Here is a 12,146-nt window from a genome sequence, read left to right as displayed (position 1 = left end):
TTGTTGGTATGGAGCGCTATACCGTGTCTTTCGTGAAAGGACAAAGGGGATGTTTTAAGTCTGCCCTCCCTTTTGGCTAAGATTTTTCCCTACGCGAAACGTTTTGACATTCTCAGAAATGTTCATTTTTAGCTGGCGTTTGCGTGCTCCGAGCCACCGTAGTGGAGGGGTTTTTATCTCCTTTCGCCATCTGAAGGCATCTCGTGCTCTTGGACGACAAGCCTTAATCCTACTCTAAACAATGGCCGTGTTTCCACCACAGCGGCTTTGCTGGGGTTTGGCTCGGTCCGTGCGGGGAGTGTATAAACTTTTAAGATGACGCATGGCTCCGGTCTGAAGGCGGCGTATCGGTGCGGGTGGGGGTAATTACAGGCTACGAGTGGATCACAGCTTCGAGCTTTTCGGACACACTTTTCACAAATCGCGTGGTTGCTTTAGGTGTGTTTTTGTGATATGCAATGAGTCTTTTATTATTTAGACGGTCACTTCTGGTGAGCAGCAGGGCAGGAGATGGCGCCAACTCAAGTGCCCATTAGAGCCGAAATACCTCCGAGCAGCTGTTGTTGCACAAAAACTTTTTCATTGTTCTTTTTTTTGGGGGGGGGGGGGTGTGAGTCAAACCTGTTACAACACCTGTTTCTGCATATGCAAATCTGTTGTTTTGTCATTTCATTAAACAAGGCGCCACGACAAGGGTCCCCTCGTGGTCGCGAACGCGACTGGCGCCGAGCCCAGTTGGCAGTGCCGCACACGGGGCGCCGGAGGCGGGGGTGAGGAGAAGTTGAAGGGCGGGAGGTGAGGAATGACTCAGCCAGGAGATGCCCTCGTGATTCAATCTGGCCGGGTTCCTAAAATGTGGCTAATTATGAGCACTTTTACATGATTAGCATCTTCGCTCTGTGAGTGAATGTTAAAGGAAGTAGTCCCCCCCCACCACCCACACAATAAAAAAGTGGCAAACGCGTGTCTGGCACACGACCTGCTCCCTCCTCGTACTCCTTCTTCTCCAGCTGCTCCTCCCATCCTCATCCCTTCATCATCTGGCGCTCTCCCGCAGCGCTCGCTTCTTAACCACATGTGCTAGCGCCGGGCCCTGCTCGTGCTCCGGGGCTAATTGTTCGCTGGTAAACGCCGTGCACGTTGGTGGGGGCCCCGTGCACGCAAAGCTGCGTGGTGTCGGCGGTGATGGTGGGGATGATGATGGTGATGAAGAGGAAGGAGGGCGGGAGGAGCAGATTGTACAGTCTCGCCACGCGGTTCCCTACTTCTCAATCTGTAGTTTGTCACTTGTAATCCGGCCTACACGTTAAAATGAAAGGTTATTGCAAGAGCACTGCCCCCCCCCCTCCAAAAAGGGCTTTTTGCAAGCCTCTCGAGAAAAATGGAGGAACGATCAAGCCTTTCAATCTCTTTATTGCATCTCGTCTGACTATTAGGTACACCTGGAAGTCCAATTAGAGCCAATTGTAATTGAGCAATTCTACATTATAGCATTTCCTTTCTGAGCTTCTTTATTTTCTGTATTGTATAGTATGTCGTGTTGTTTATATTTTCTGGTGCTGGTTTCATATTGCAATCTCATTTGTGATGATATATTAAAAAAGGGTCCACTGAGTTGCTTTTTAATTTTAATGCTGTTGCATTAGCATCTAGCCATTAGCTTGTTACAATGGGCAGTTAAAAAAACGCTAAGTCCAATGTGGTTAACCCTCTGTTATTTTTTTTTCTTCCACAGTATGTAGTTTAAATACTTGATCTTTTATTTATTTTTTTAATTTTTGTTGAAACTTGTCCTCTTCCTGTCAGGCATTTTGGAAACGAGGTAATAGTTGGATGCCTGTCAAAAGCGCAGACCTGCGATTGAGTTTCTGGCTTTGGAAAGGAGAAGCTACAACCGGTTACAGTACAGTCAAAAAGTGGGTGTCCAGGATCAAAGGTGAAGAAGAAGAACCTGCTTTGACTGACGGTTGACCGTATTCAGTCGTTGTTCGTGAGACTGGTGCTGCGGTTTGGGGCACTGATCAGAGAAGGTCTTAGAGTCACGCATATCACGTATCATAATTGATGTCATAACCTTTAGCCCATTCCCACAATTTGTCAACCTTTAGAAAAAATTTTGTGCGGCTTCCCCGTCCAAACCAAGAAATTCATTCACGCCTCTCTGCTTACCGGCGCACTCTCCAAAGCCTCGCGATCCGGTACACAAGTCCGGCTGCGTAAGCGGGGATGTCGTCTAACGCTTCCGACGCAAGACTTTGGACGTTCTGCGGCTCTGTGCTTCACAGAGACTTGGCTTTGTGGACGATTGCCCGACGCTGCTATCCCAATGCCTGGTTTTAACCTCCATCGTCGCCGGGCTAAGCTAACGAGCTAAATCGATAGTCTTTCCAGAAGGCCAACATTACAGTTAAGATTGTTTTTTTGTTTTGTTTTTTTTTTTTTCGTCACTGGAAGGATTTGAGAATTTTGTGAAATACTGGATTTGTTTATTCTTTTTGTCTTTCTGCCATTGTCATAAAATTTTAAACAAATAATCAACATTTCGCTTTGCTCGTTGTGAACTAATATACAGGTTCTACTTTTTAAAAAAAATAAATAAATAAATGGAGTTTGCCTCGATATTCAAAACATAATATTCCACCGCCTTTCCTTTTCCGTGTTAGCATACAGGTAAGTGCTTCTCCTTCGTGATTTCCGTCACATAGCGTAAAAGACCAAGGGCACAAGACTGCGCCTTTGTGACGCAGTCCCGAGTCCCGTGATGTGTGTATGCCAGGTAGCCTAATAATCAGTCTGGGCTTTATGTGCTGTCGGTTGCGTCTTCAATTATTGCGGTCACAAACATAATGTTGTCCACTTCGCCTACGCGTGAGTTACGGGAGCTCAGGGATCGAAAATGCCCGACGGGTGACATCACGTGAAAACAACCCATAATAAGTTACCAACCTGTGGCTACGTTTGGTTGTCCTTCGTCGTCTAGTACCTTTTCACGAGTGCCCTTCTCATCCCCACTTAGCTCCGTCGAACGGACGATGGAAAAACTCGACTAACGCCCGCGCCGAGCTAATCTCGTTTGATAACCGAGGACCACCGCCAGCCCGCCTCCCCCCACCTCCAGCCTTCCCGCCACGGGTTGGTGATTTGTCCTCCCCCCGCACAGACGCAGGCATTAAAGCCCGGCCCCCACAAGCTCCCTCTGATACGGGGAGAGTTCATTAGAGATGGGCCTTTGATGGGCAGCCTTTTCATGTGACTACCGGTTCCTCAAATACCTTGATGTAGAAGCTTAAGAAGCCATTGTGCAGTAAGCCCTCCTTTTGATGCGACTTATTTAGATCTGCATTCTAAATCAGGGGGGAGTAAATAACCAGCCAGCAGATGGAAGCAAGGAGATAAGGTGTCGGCGAACAATCGCATTTGTATTTTGTTATGATGTTGACAGCAGCTAAAATTCGCTAATCTGGAGCCGCTGATCTGCATTTCAAAGAAATCTCATTTAAGAGCGAGAAGGATGAAGTTCCCCTCATTGTGTCCATTTTATTGCATTCTTTACTAATTTATCTGCCCGCAGATTTAGCGGGCGCGGCTCGATGCCGGGAGCCGGCGTGGGCGCGTCGCACGGAGGGGTCTTAAATACTGTGAAAGCGGCCCGGGTCTAGACTGTGAGCTGAGGGTAATTACACGTCTGACCATGAATAGAATCGGTTCCCAGACTCATCTTTCCTTGAGCGGCCCTCAATTGCTCGACGAGCGCTGATAAGGAGCATTTGGTCCCTTACAGAAATATTGCAGCCGACTTTTCCATAATGCCCACCCCCTTCCTCCTCTTCCAACACCGTATTTACTTTTAAGATAAACTTATTGTGTACTGTAATCTTCCTTGTTAGCATAATGTCCTCTTTCATCACCGGACCCTCCTTTTTTCTGTACCGCGAAGGTATTTATGCCCCCTACTCTTAAGAGTTTATCTCCACTTAGTGTTCAAGTACTGTATGTAAATATCAGGTTATAGCATTATTAGGCCTTCACCAATACTTTCATGCACTGCAATGTTTTTCAGTAGATGGAATTTAACATCCATCCATTTTCTTAGCCGCTTATCCTCACAAGGGTCGCGGGGAATGCTAGAGCCTATCCCAGCTGTCAACAGGCGGGAGGCGGGGTACACCCTGAACTGGTTGCCGGCCAATCCCAGGGCACATAGAGACAAACAGTCGCACTCACCATCACACCTTGGGGCAATTTAGAGTGTGGAATTAATGTTGCATGTTTTTGGGATGTTGGAGGAAACCGGAGTGCCTGGGGAAAACCCACGCAGGCACGGGGAGAACATGCAAACCCGGGTCCTCAAAACTGTGAGGCCAGCGCTTTACCATTTGATCCACCGATGGGTGTTCATAATAGTTTAAAAAAAAAATGCATCATCTATCAAATCAATGACTAAAACTACTTGTGAGCATCTGAAGAACATAATACCAAATGAAGGCTCGCATGTGCCAAGCAGACCAGGAGAAGCTCATCCATGCTTTGGTCTCTAGTAGACTTGGCTATTGTAATGGTCTTCTGACCGGACTCCCCAAAAAGACTATTCAAAAGCTGCAGCTCATGCAGAATGCTATCTATCCATCTATCCATCCATCCATTTTCTTAGCTGCTTATCCTCACAAGGGTCGCAGGAGTGCTGGAGCCTATCCCAGCCATGAATGGAGGTAGGGTTAGGAGGTGGAGTGCACCCTGGCCGCCAATTGGAGGGAATTTAACAATGGATTTTTATTTTTGGTATCCAGTTACTATATGTGTGGAATTAGTAAATCTCTCAGACATAATATTTCCTTTTTTTTTTTTCAATAAAATATCACATGGATGGCCAAATGATGTAGCTGGATTAAAGTCAATTTTAGTGGCAAATCATTCAAAGTCATTAGCACTTGCTAGCTTTTGCCATCACAGTTCACAAATTGATATTTTGAGATTTTAACACCGGACACAAAATATTCACGAGCGATTTTGATTTTTAAAACATAAAACCCCCTTTTTATTTTTCTTTCCACACGCACGCACGCCACTCTGCCTCGGTACCGAACGAGCAATCTGTCTAGCATTTTCCGCAAACTCAAAACAGTGAGAAATTATAGCAGTTGGCATGTTTTGTTTTCAGCTGTGCTCTTTGAGCTTCAGGCTTTTTTTTCATCTTTTTTTTTTTTTTGGTACAGTTCACAGAGCACATTCCTCAGGATTCAGCAGTTCCCGGTTGCCTGTAGGGGTCATTGGAATTCTGGGAGATTAAGAGCGAGAGAATCTCCAAGAGGAACATCCGGGACATTTTTGTACCCCTCATTCCACCTCTGGCATGCTTCAATCACATGAAATGAATTTGTCACCCCCCCTGGATTTTTGTTTTTGTCCACTTTTTCAAATGATATCTCAAGTCCCTTATCGTTTAGTCTGACTGTATAGTCGCCTGAATGCAAATGGATGAGGAATCAATTGTCTGTCAGAGTCGCGCAATGATTTATTTGGTGTTGAGATCGTGCGCCTTCGGGCGTTGTACCTTTTATCTTCAGAGAGAGTAACGCGTCTACGTATGTATGTGTGTCTTGTCTATAAGCGCACGCGCGCATTCTCCCGTTTCACAGCCAAATCCAGGTGCGCTTTGTTGTTTCCACAGTTTATTGCCTTCACCTACAAGCCATACAGAAACAAAAATAGTTGGGCAAGACCCGATCGAGCCCGCACATGCCGGCAGCCGCGCTTTAGAATGCACCCTGAGTATACAGATGATAGCAAATAAATACGGACTAATGATACACTTCATGTCACAGATTGCTGCCATCGTGGGACTCCTCGAGCCTCGTGACGGACAACGCAAGTTCTATCCCTTCAGAGTAAGTATGATTTGATGTCCGTCAGTGCTCAAATGAACTGAAAACTTTCTAATGGAGCCTTTTTTCCCCTACTCTGGTGCAGTTCTGTAAGCTCTGTAGAATGATTGTAGTGGCGAGTTGAGGTCAAAAGGAGCCTATTATTACTCTCCCTCAAATGTAACAAATCTTGTCCCCCCTTGATAGAATTGCCCTTCCAGTTGTGCCTGTTTCACACCCCAAGGCTTTTTCAATCTACCCTCGCTCAGAAGTTATGATATGCGGACAAATGTGAGCACGCTTTGGTGTCTTTTTATTTATTTTGTTGACGTCTTGATTGAGATTTGTGGCGGAACAGGCTCATGCGAGCTTTAAGCGATATTAAAGTAAATCAGATGGCTGCGCGCACAGACAGGAAGGCCGAAACAGTCTTGTGAGCTGCACTGCTCTTTTGCTTTTAATCCAAACATTTATGTATTTTCCCCACTTGTGTTTTTAGACTGAAATATGCGTACCGTGCGCCTATAGAAACAACCTGAAAAGACGCACACTGTCAAGTCCAAAGTGGTAAGTGAAAGACCTTTATAAAAAATGTATTATTATTGTTGTTGCATGGTGGCGTATGTTTTGTTTTGCATGTAAACTATAATGAGGCACATCAGTCATGCGACGTGTGATGGGTTTAGTCGGGTTCAAGCTGTTGAAACCACAAAAGGGGGAACTACATAGTTGGAAAAATAATATTTTTTGCAAGTTTACATAGTCAAGAACGTTAGCTTCTTAGAAAGAGAGAGAGAGAGAGAGAGAGAAATCAGAACACATTGGCTATGAAGATTTAGCTTGAACACAGCGGGCCACTTTTTATTATGTGGATACGGCATTTGGTGCTTTTGAGACAGAACCGATTCTGCAACATTTTCAATATTTAGTTGAACTGACTAGTGTGCACTTGTGTCATGCAGTCATCAAAGTATAAAATCCCGACATATTCCCCATTGTTTGAATGACTTTTAATCATCATTGTATGAATGTCAGTGAGTTTTTGGATACCTAGAATCAGAATATAAATATCTAGTGCAGTGCTTTTTAAATTTGGCCACGGATCCTTTCAGGTCCACTCTCCTATGAGTCATATCTCTTCTGAGCAGTGTCCAGACACTCTTCCTACCTTTAAAAAGGTTTAAAAACCAGCCCCCTAATTTGTCAAGCGCTCAGTTATCGCTTCAAAGATGAACTTCTTTTTGGGCATGCATGCCCACCGACTGGCCTGAAAACTTCTTTTAATCATTGCAAAAAAGAAAAAAAATTCCAAATTGCTGTACTTACAGTGATTTCACAAAATCTCCATCAATTAAGTATATCTTGGCAGCTTTAAAGCAACTGCGGTTCAGACGGAGGAACCCTCTGCTCGCATTTCCAGTCTGAAATTGATTTCTTGTCATAGATCAGAGAGCTCTTGTCATTTCATTTCCAATCCTCAAATGGTTTCTCTAAGTGTCGGCGGCTCTCAGTGGGCGAACCTCTGCGGATCTTTAGCCCGGCCACTCAGACCCGTCGAGGGGGTAAAAAGGGAGAAATCAAAAGGACTACCGATGATTCCCTATTGGCAGCTTCCATTGTCTAGCTGATTCGGGATTGGTGCAGGAGGTTAAACTTGAAGGTAGCGAGTGGGGGAGGCTGGAGATCAGCAAAGCGACCCCCCCACCTTCTTTTTTTTTTTTTTTTTATCTTTATCCACCATTAACCCCAGTGCCCCAGTGTGTGGCTCAGATCAGGACCACTGGTCAATCCCCCATTCACCACCACATGGAATATTTTAAATTTAAGCTCCCTCGCTTAACAAAAACTCTTACTCATCAAAGGTTCCCCCTCCCGTCTTTCTGTCGCTCATTCCCAAGGATCTCCTGCCTATTCTGTACGGTTTGCTATTTTGTCTTCACACTTTTCGAAAAGGAACTTTTGGGAAATTCCATATGGGGATTTTAATGAGGTTTTTGGGTCCGATAGCGTGAGCAAATTGGAGCAAGAGTCGATGGACCAATGGCGTCTTATCCCAAGCTGAGATCAAGGTTGAGGCCTGTCCTGTTTCTCAATGGGCCACATTATATTCAGAGGGGAAATGTTTTGCCAAACAGTACTGTAAAACCATATGCAACCCATCAGAAAGTAGACGGTATTAGGAATTGATTGCAGATTTCCTACCACTCCACATGAACGTCTGATATTTTTGTCTAGTCTACATGGTTTATTACTGTACAATATTTATCCAGTTATGAATCTGACGTAGGTTGGTTGCATGAAGAGCACCCCTCCAATAATTCCTTCAAACGAGCTCATGGGCTCGTCTTCCACATGATTCTTTCCACACAACTCAATTGGAGAAATTTTGGGCGCGGAAGCCGGCCCCCCCAGCCCCAGATTATTGTGAAACTCAACCTGAGACAGGCATGACATCAGAGCGGCCTGACTTTGGTTTGAACTCACGATTTCAGGTGGGAAGAATTACGAGTGGCTTCACCCGCCCGCTGATCGTGTCCAATGAATCGGTCGCACACAGTCGCACATTCTTCTCCCAAGGTCTAAATGCTGATTGTCCTGACAGATTGAACTGCTGTGTTATCACCAAACTGTCACGCTGCCTCATTTTTCAGACCGCGCGCACACTTTATGTAAGCCCTTCACGATCCAATGTTCCACCGGGACGTCACTGTGACCTCAAACGTACACGATTTGTTCCTGCTGATGAGCCGGAGTTAGTCCAGATTCGAGGGTATCTGGAGTTGCAGTTCTTTGAAAAAAAAAAAAAAAAAAAAACCATCAATTTGCTTTCATAGAATTCCCTAATACACGGTAAGTCGACTACTGTCCGTTCTTCTGCCGTTGCGCGCTGTGTTTTGTAAGTGTGAAATCAAACCGCACCGCTGGAAAAAGGTTGACACTCGAGAGGCAAAGACCCAAGTCCTTTGTTTGGAATGATCAATTGATCGCAGCTTGACAAGGGATAAGCGCGAGCCCGGACTGCGCAGCGACGACCTGCTTGAAAGCGGAAAGGGCAGGAATTTTGTGTGTGTGGGCCCGTGTGTTGAAATACAGCCCGCTTGATTTTGGTCACGGAGTTGACAGACAGTGGAATGCGAACGTGTGTATGTTGACAAACTCCACTGCCCCCTGAATGGGGTTTGTGATTGCACCTCATCATGCTTGCTGCATGGGCCCCGTCCCTGCAAAAAAAAAAAAAAAAAATAGTTCTTGCTTCTCCTTTACCTCTCTCTCCTCATTTCTCCATTTCTCACTGTAGTGCCTCTTGGGCAATCATGTGGTCACACTACCTGACTCCTTGCTACTCAAGAGTGCAGTTGACAAAAACAGCCCGAGGCCCATCATGTGGAAAAGATTCAGTCGGCACACTGCATATATTCCGGCCCCCTCGCAAGCTTTCCGCGCTTTCTCCCCATGGAACCGACGCGCACGGGTGTTTCCTCCCGCTCCTCACCTGTGAAGCCAACTCGGCGGCCACGGTGTGCACGCCAGGTTGTTTTAACAGCCAAGCTCACCAAAATCCTCCTGGCCCGAACACAACTAGTGCAAACTGCGCACGCTTTCCTCCTTGTCAGTCTAGGCGAGCGCTTCCCTGTCATGTAACACAAAAGCATGGAGGTCAGTGAGAGTGCTCGCTTGTCAGTCAAGTCGGTGGTCCTGCACTGCCCGAGCTGCTCACCTGTGTTTATTGGACAAGACCCGCTCTGCACTACTCAGGGGGAACGCCGTGCGGCCCAGAATCCCTTTCCATTGACTTTGTGACTTTAATTCCTTTCCCAGAAAATTTCGCAGTTTTGTTGTGGTGTTTATGTAGGATACAAGCGGCCGAAATGAGTTTCCTCCGCAGGGTGTCGGGGCTCTCCCTTAGAGCTGGGGTGAGAAGCTTGGTCATGCAGGAGGGGCTCAGTGTGGAGCCGCTACTCCTCCGCATTGAGAGGAGCCAGATGAGGTGGCTGGGCCATCTGATTCGGATGCCTACCGGACGCCTCCCTGGTGAGGTGTTCCGGTCATGTCCCATTGAAAGGAGACCCTGAGGACGACCCAGGACACGCTGGAGAGACCATGTCTCTCGGCTAGCTTGAGAACGCCTCGGGATCCCTTCAGAAGAACTGGAAGAAGTGGCTGGGGAAAGGGAAGTCTGAGTATTCCCGCTGAAGGTACTTTTCCCGCGAACCGACCCGGAAAAGCGGTAGACAATGGATGGATAGGCGGCACAGTGGCTCAGCTGGTAAGGCGTTGACCTCACAGTTCTGAGGTCCCGGGTTCAATCCCAGACCCACCTGTGTGGAGTTTGCATGTTCGCACTGTGCCTGCGTGGGTGGCCTCCCACGTCCCAAAAACATGCAACATTAATTGGACACTCTAAATTGGGCAATTTAGGTGTGATTGTGAGTGCGGCTGTTTCTCTACATGTGCCCTGCGATTGGCTGGCAACCAGTCCAGGGTATAGCCTGCCTCCTGCCCGTTGACAGCTGGGATAGGCTACAGCACTCCTCATGACCCTCGTGAGGATAAGCGGCAAAGAAAATGGATGGATACGATCTTAAGTTTGGAATAATGTGACACTTTCCGACTAGCGTTAGTTCTGCTGGACTCCATGGACAGCTTGGACTATCATACCAGTCCTGTGAAGAGGGGTTGGACTGCCTTCCCCTATGGAGTTGGCCACAGTGTCAGGCGCCGAGCAGGTTTGGCTGTACTTGTTTGGCCCCCGGCACGGCACTTGTGTATTGGGGTGCACCCAGGCAGACGAGAGAGTACATTCCCGCCGCAATGTATTGATAATCAAATATTATTGTCGGAGTTGAATCCTTGCTCTGTATTAAATATAAAACATTGAAGAAAGAGGGCAAAAACAGCACCATGTGGCCTGTGTTTTGTCCCTAAGCAGAGTTGCAACTGTTTATACTATTTTGGAGTCTTCTCTCCATCTGTCTGCTTTTATTTTGTGGCACTGCTTCTGCATAAAGCCGCACTGCGTCCTGGGCGGCTGCGTTCGTCTCATCTCCTCACCTGACTGAGCACGCGCAGAAAGCGCCCACGTTTCTCGACGGCTGATTGAAACTCACGTTGCGAAGTTGCTAATGCACAGTGAAGCATTATATTGGCGATAAAGTAAATAGACGAGCTTACCGTGGGAGGAATCTCTGTAACAACACTCAACGTAGACATTACAGTGCACCGATTTGCTTTCTCTTTTGCATTCATGCATTAAATCAATAGCTATGGAGGGCAAGTCCGGGATGTTTTCCACAGCTCTGGAATTTCACAACTTAAATGTTTTTTTGAGCATCTCTCTAGAAAAGTAACACTTGCATTCAAGGTCTTGCAGTCAAGTGGCCACTTACAATGGAGCACGGCAACATTAGGGTGTTTACTTTTTCGTTTGCTAGGTCCGCTAAAAGCCACGACTGTCTGTTAAATGCTATTAATGCGTCTTTTTCAACTTGCCATTCGCAAAGTTCTTTCCAAGCTTTTAATTTAAACCTTTTTTTTGGGGTTCAGAATAGACTTATTCAGCAGCAAGTCAGCGTATCAGTTTAATTCAAGGGCGTCCGGGTTTTGAAAACCGGCATCCGGGAATGATCCTTTCGCCGGACTCCGCACGCGAGTCGTGGATCCAAAGAAACCCGCGGTGATATTTTCACCTGGCATTATGCAAAGCTCCGCTTCGACCCGTCCAGTTAAGTGGTACAGGTGACATGGTAATACGTTTGCATTGTGCCCGCTGATAAATACTCAAGTGCTTCTTTCCCACTCGGGTGCTTCCCAATGTGTTTGGACAGTCTTTTTTTTTTTTCTTCTTCTTCTTCTTCTTTATTGTGAAAAGGGGTCATTCAAAACTCCCCTCTACCTTTTGTCCAATATTTTTGAGCCATTTTTCCCCGCTGCCATTTATTTAGTGAATAGTCGGCGGGAAGAAGTGTTTTACATTATGGAAATGATGACACGGCTTCTAATCTCACACATATTCATCACAGCAGACATTGGACCTTTGTGATACTTTGTTCCCAGTCCCCTCAATGGACCGCTTTCTTGAATCCTATCTTTTTTTTTTTCTTTTTTAAAAGGATTGGTGTTTACCATTATTTTATTCAAAAAGACGACAAAAGAAGCCATAGTTAAGGGGGATTTTTAGCAAAGCAAAGCCAAGCAAATTTATTTGTACAGCGCATTTCATACACGAGGTAACTCAATCTGCTTTACGTGATTAAAGGCGTTTGAAAACAAAGAGATAAAACATTT

At 46.1% G+C, this 12,146-nt stretch overlaps 1 protein-coding gene across 5 annotated transcripts in view; it reads left to right on the top strand.

Moving 5' to 3' along the window:
* The window catches only part of foxp2 (forkhead box P2), a 122,998-nt gene that overhangs the window by 6,507 nt on the left and 104,345 nt on the right, over positions 1-12,146 (top strand). For all 5 annotated transcript variants that reach the window (XM_061807070.1, XM_061807071.1, XM_061807065.1 and 2 more), the window contains 2 exons: positions 5,823-5,885; positions 6,361-6,428. The gene's annotated coding sequence lies outside the window, so the exon portion shown is untranslated. The remainder of the gene's footprint in view (positions 1-5,822; positions 5,886-6,360; positions 6,429-12,146) is intronic.

The sequence above is a fragment of the Syngnathoides biaculeatus genome, chromosome 20 (assembly GCF_019802595.1).
Source record: "Syngnathoides biaculeatus isolate LvHL_M chromosome 20, ASM1980259v1, whole genome shotgun sequence".
Classification (NCBI taxonomy): Eukaryota; Metazoa; Chordata; class Actinopteri; order Syngnathiformes; family Syngnathidae; genus Syngnathoides; species Syngnathoides biaculeatus.
The sequence above is the reverse complement of the archived record's forward strand: the minus strand, read 5'-3'. Positions and strand labels throughout refer to the sequence as shown.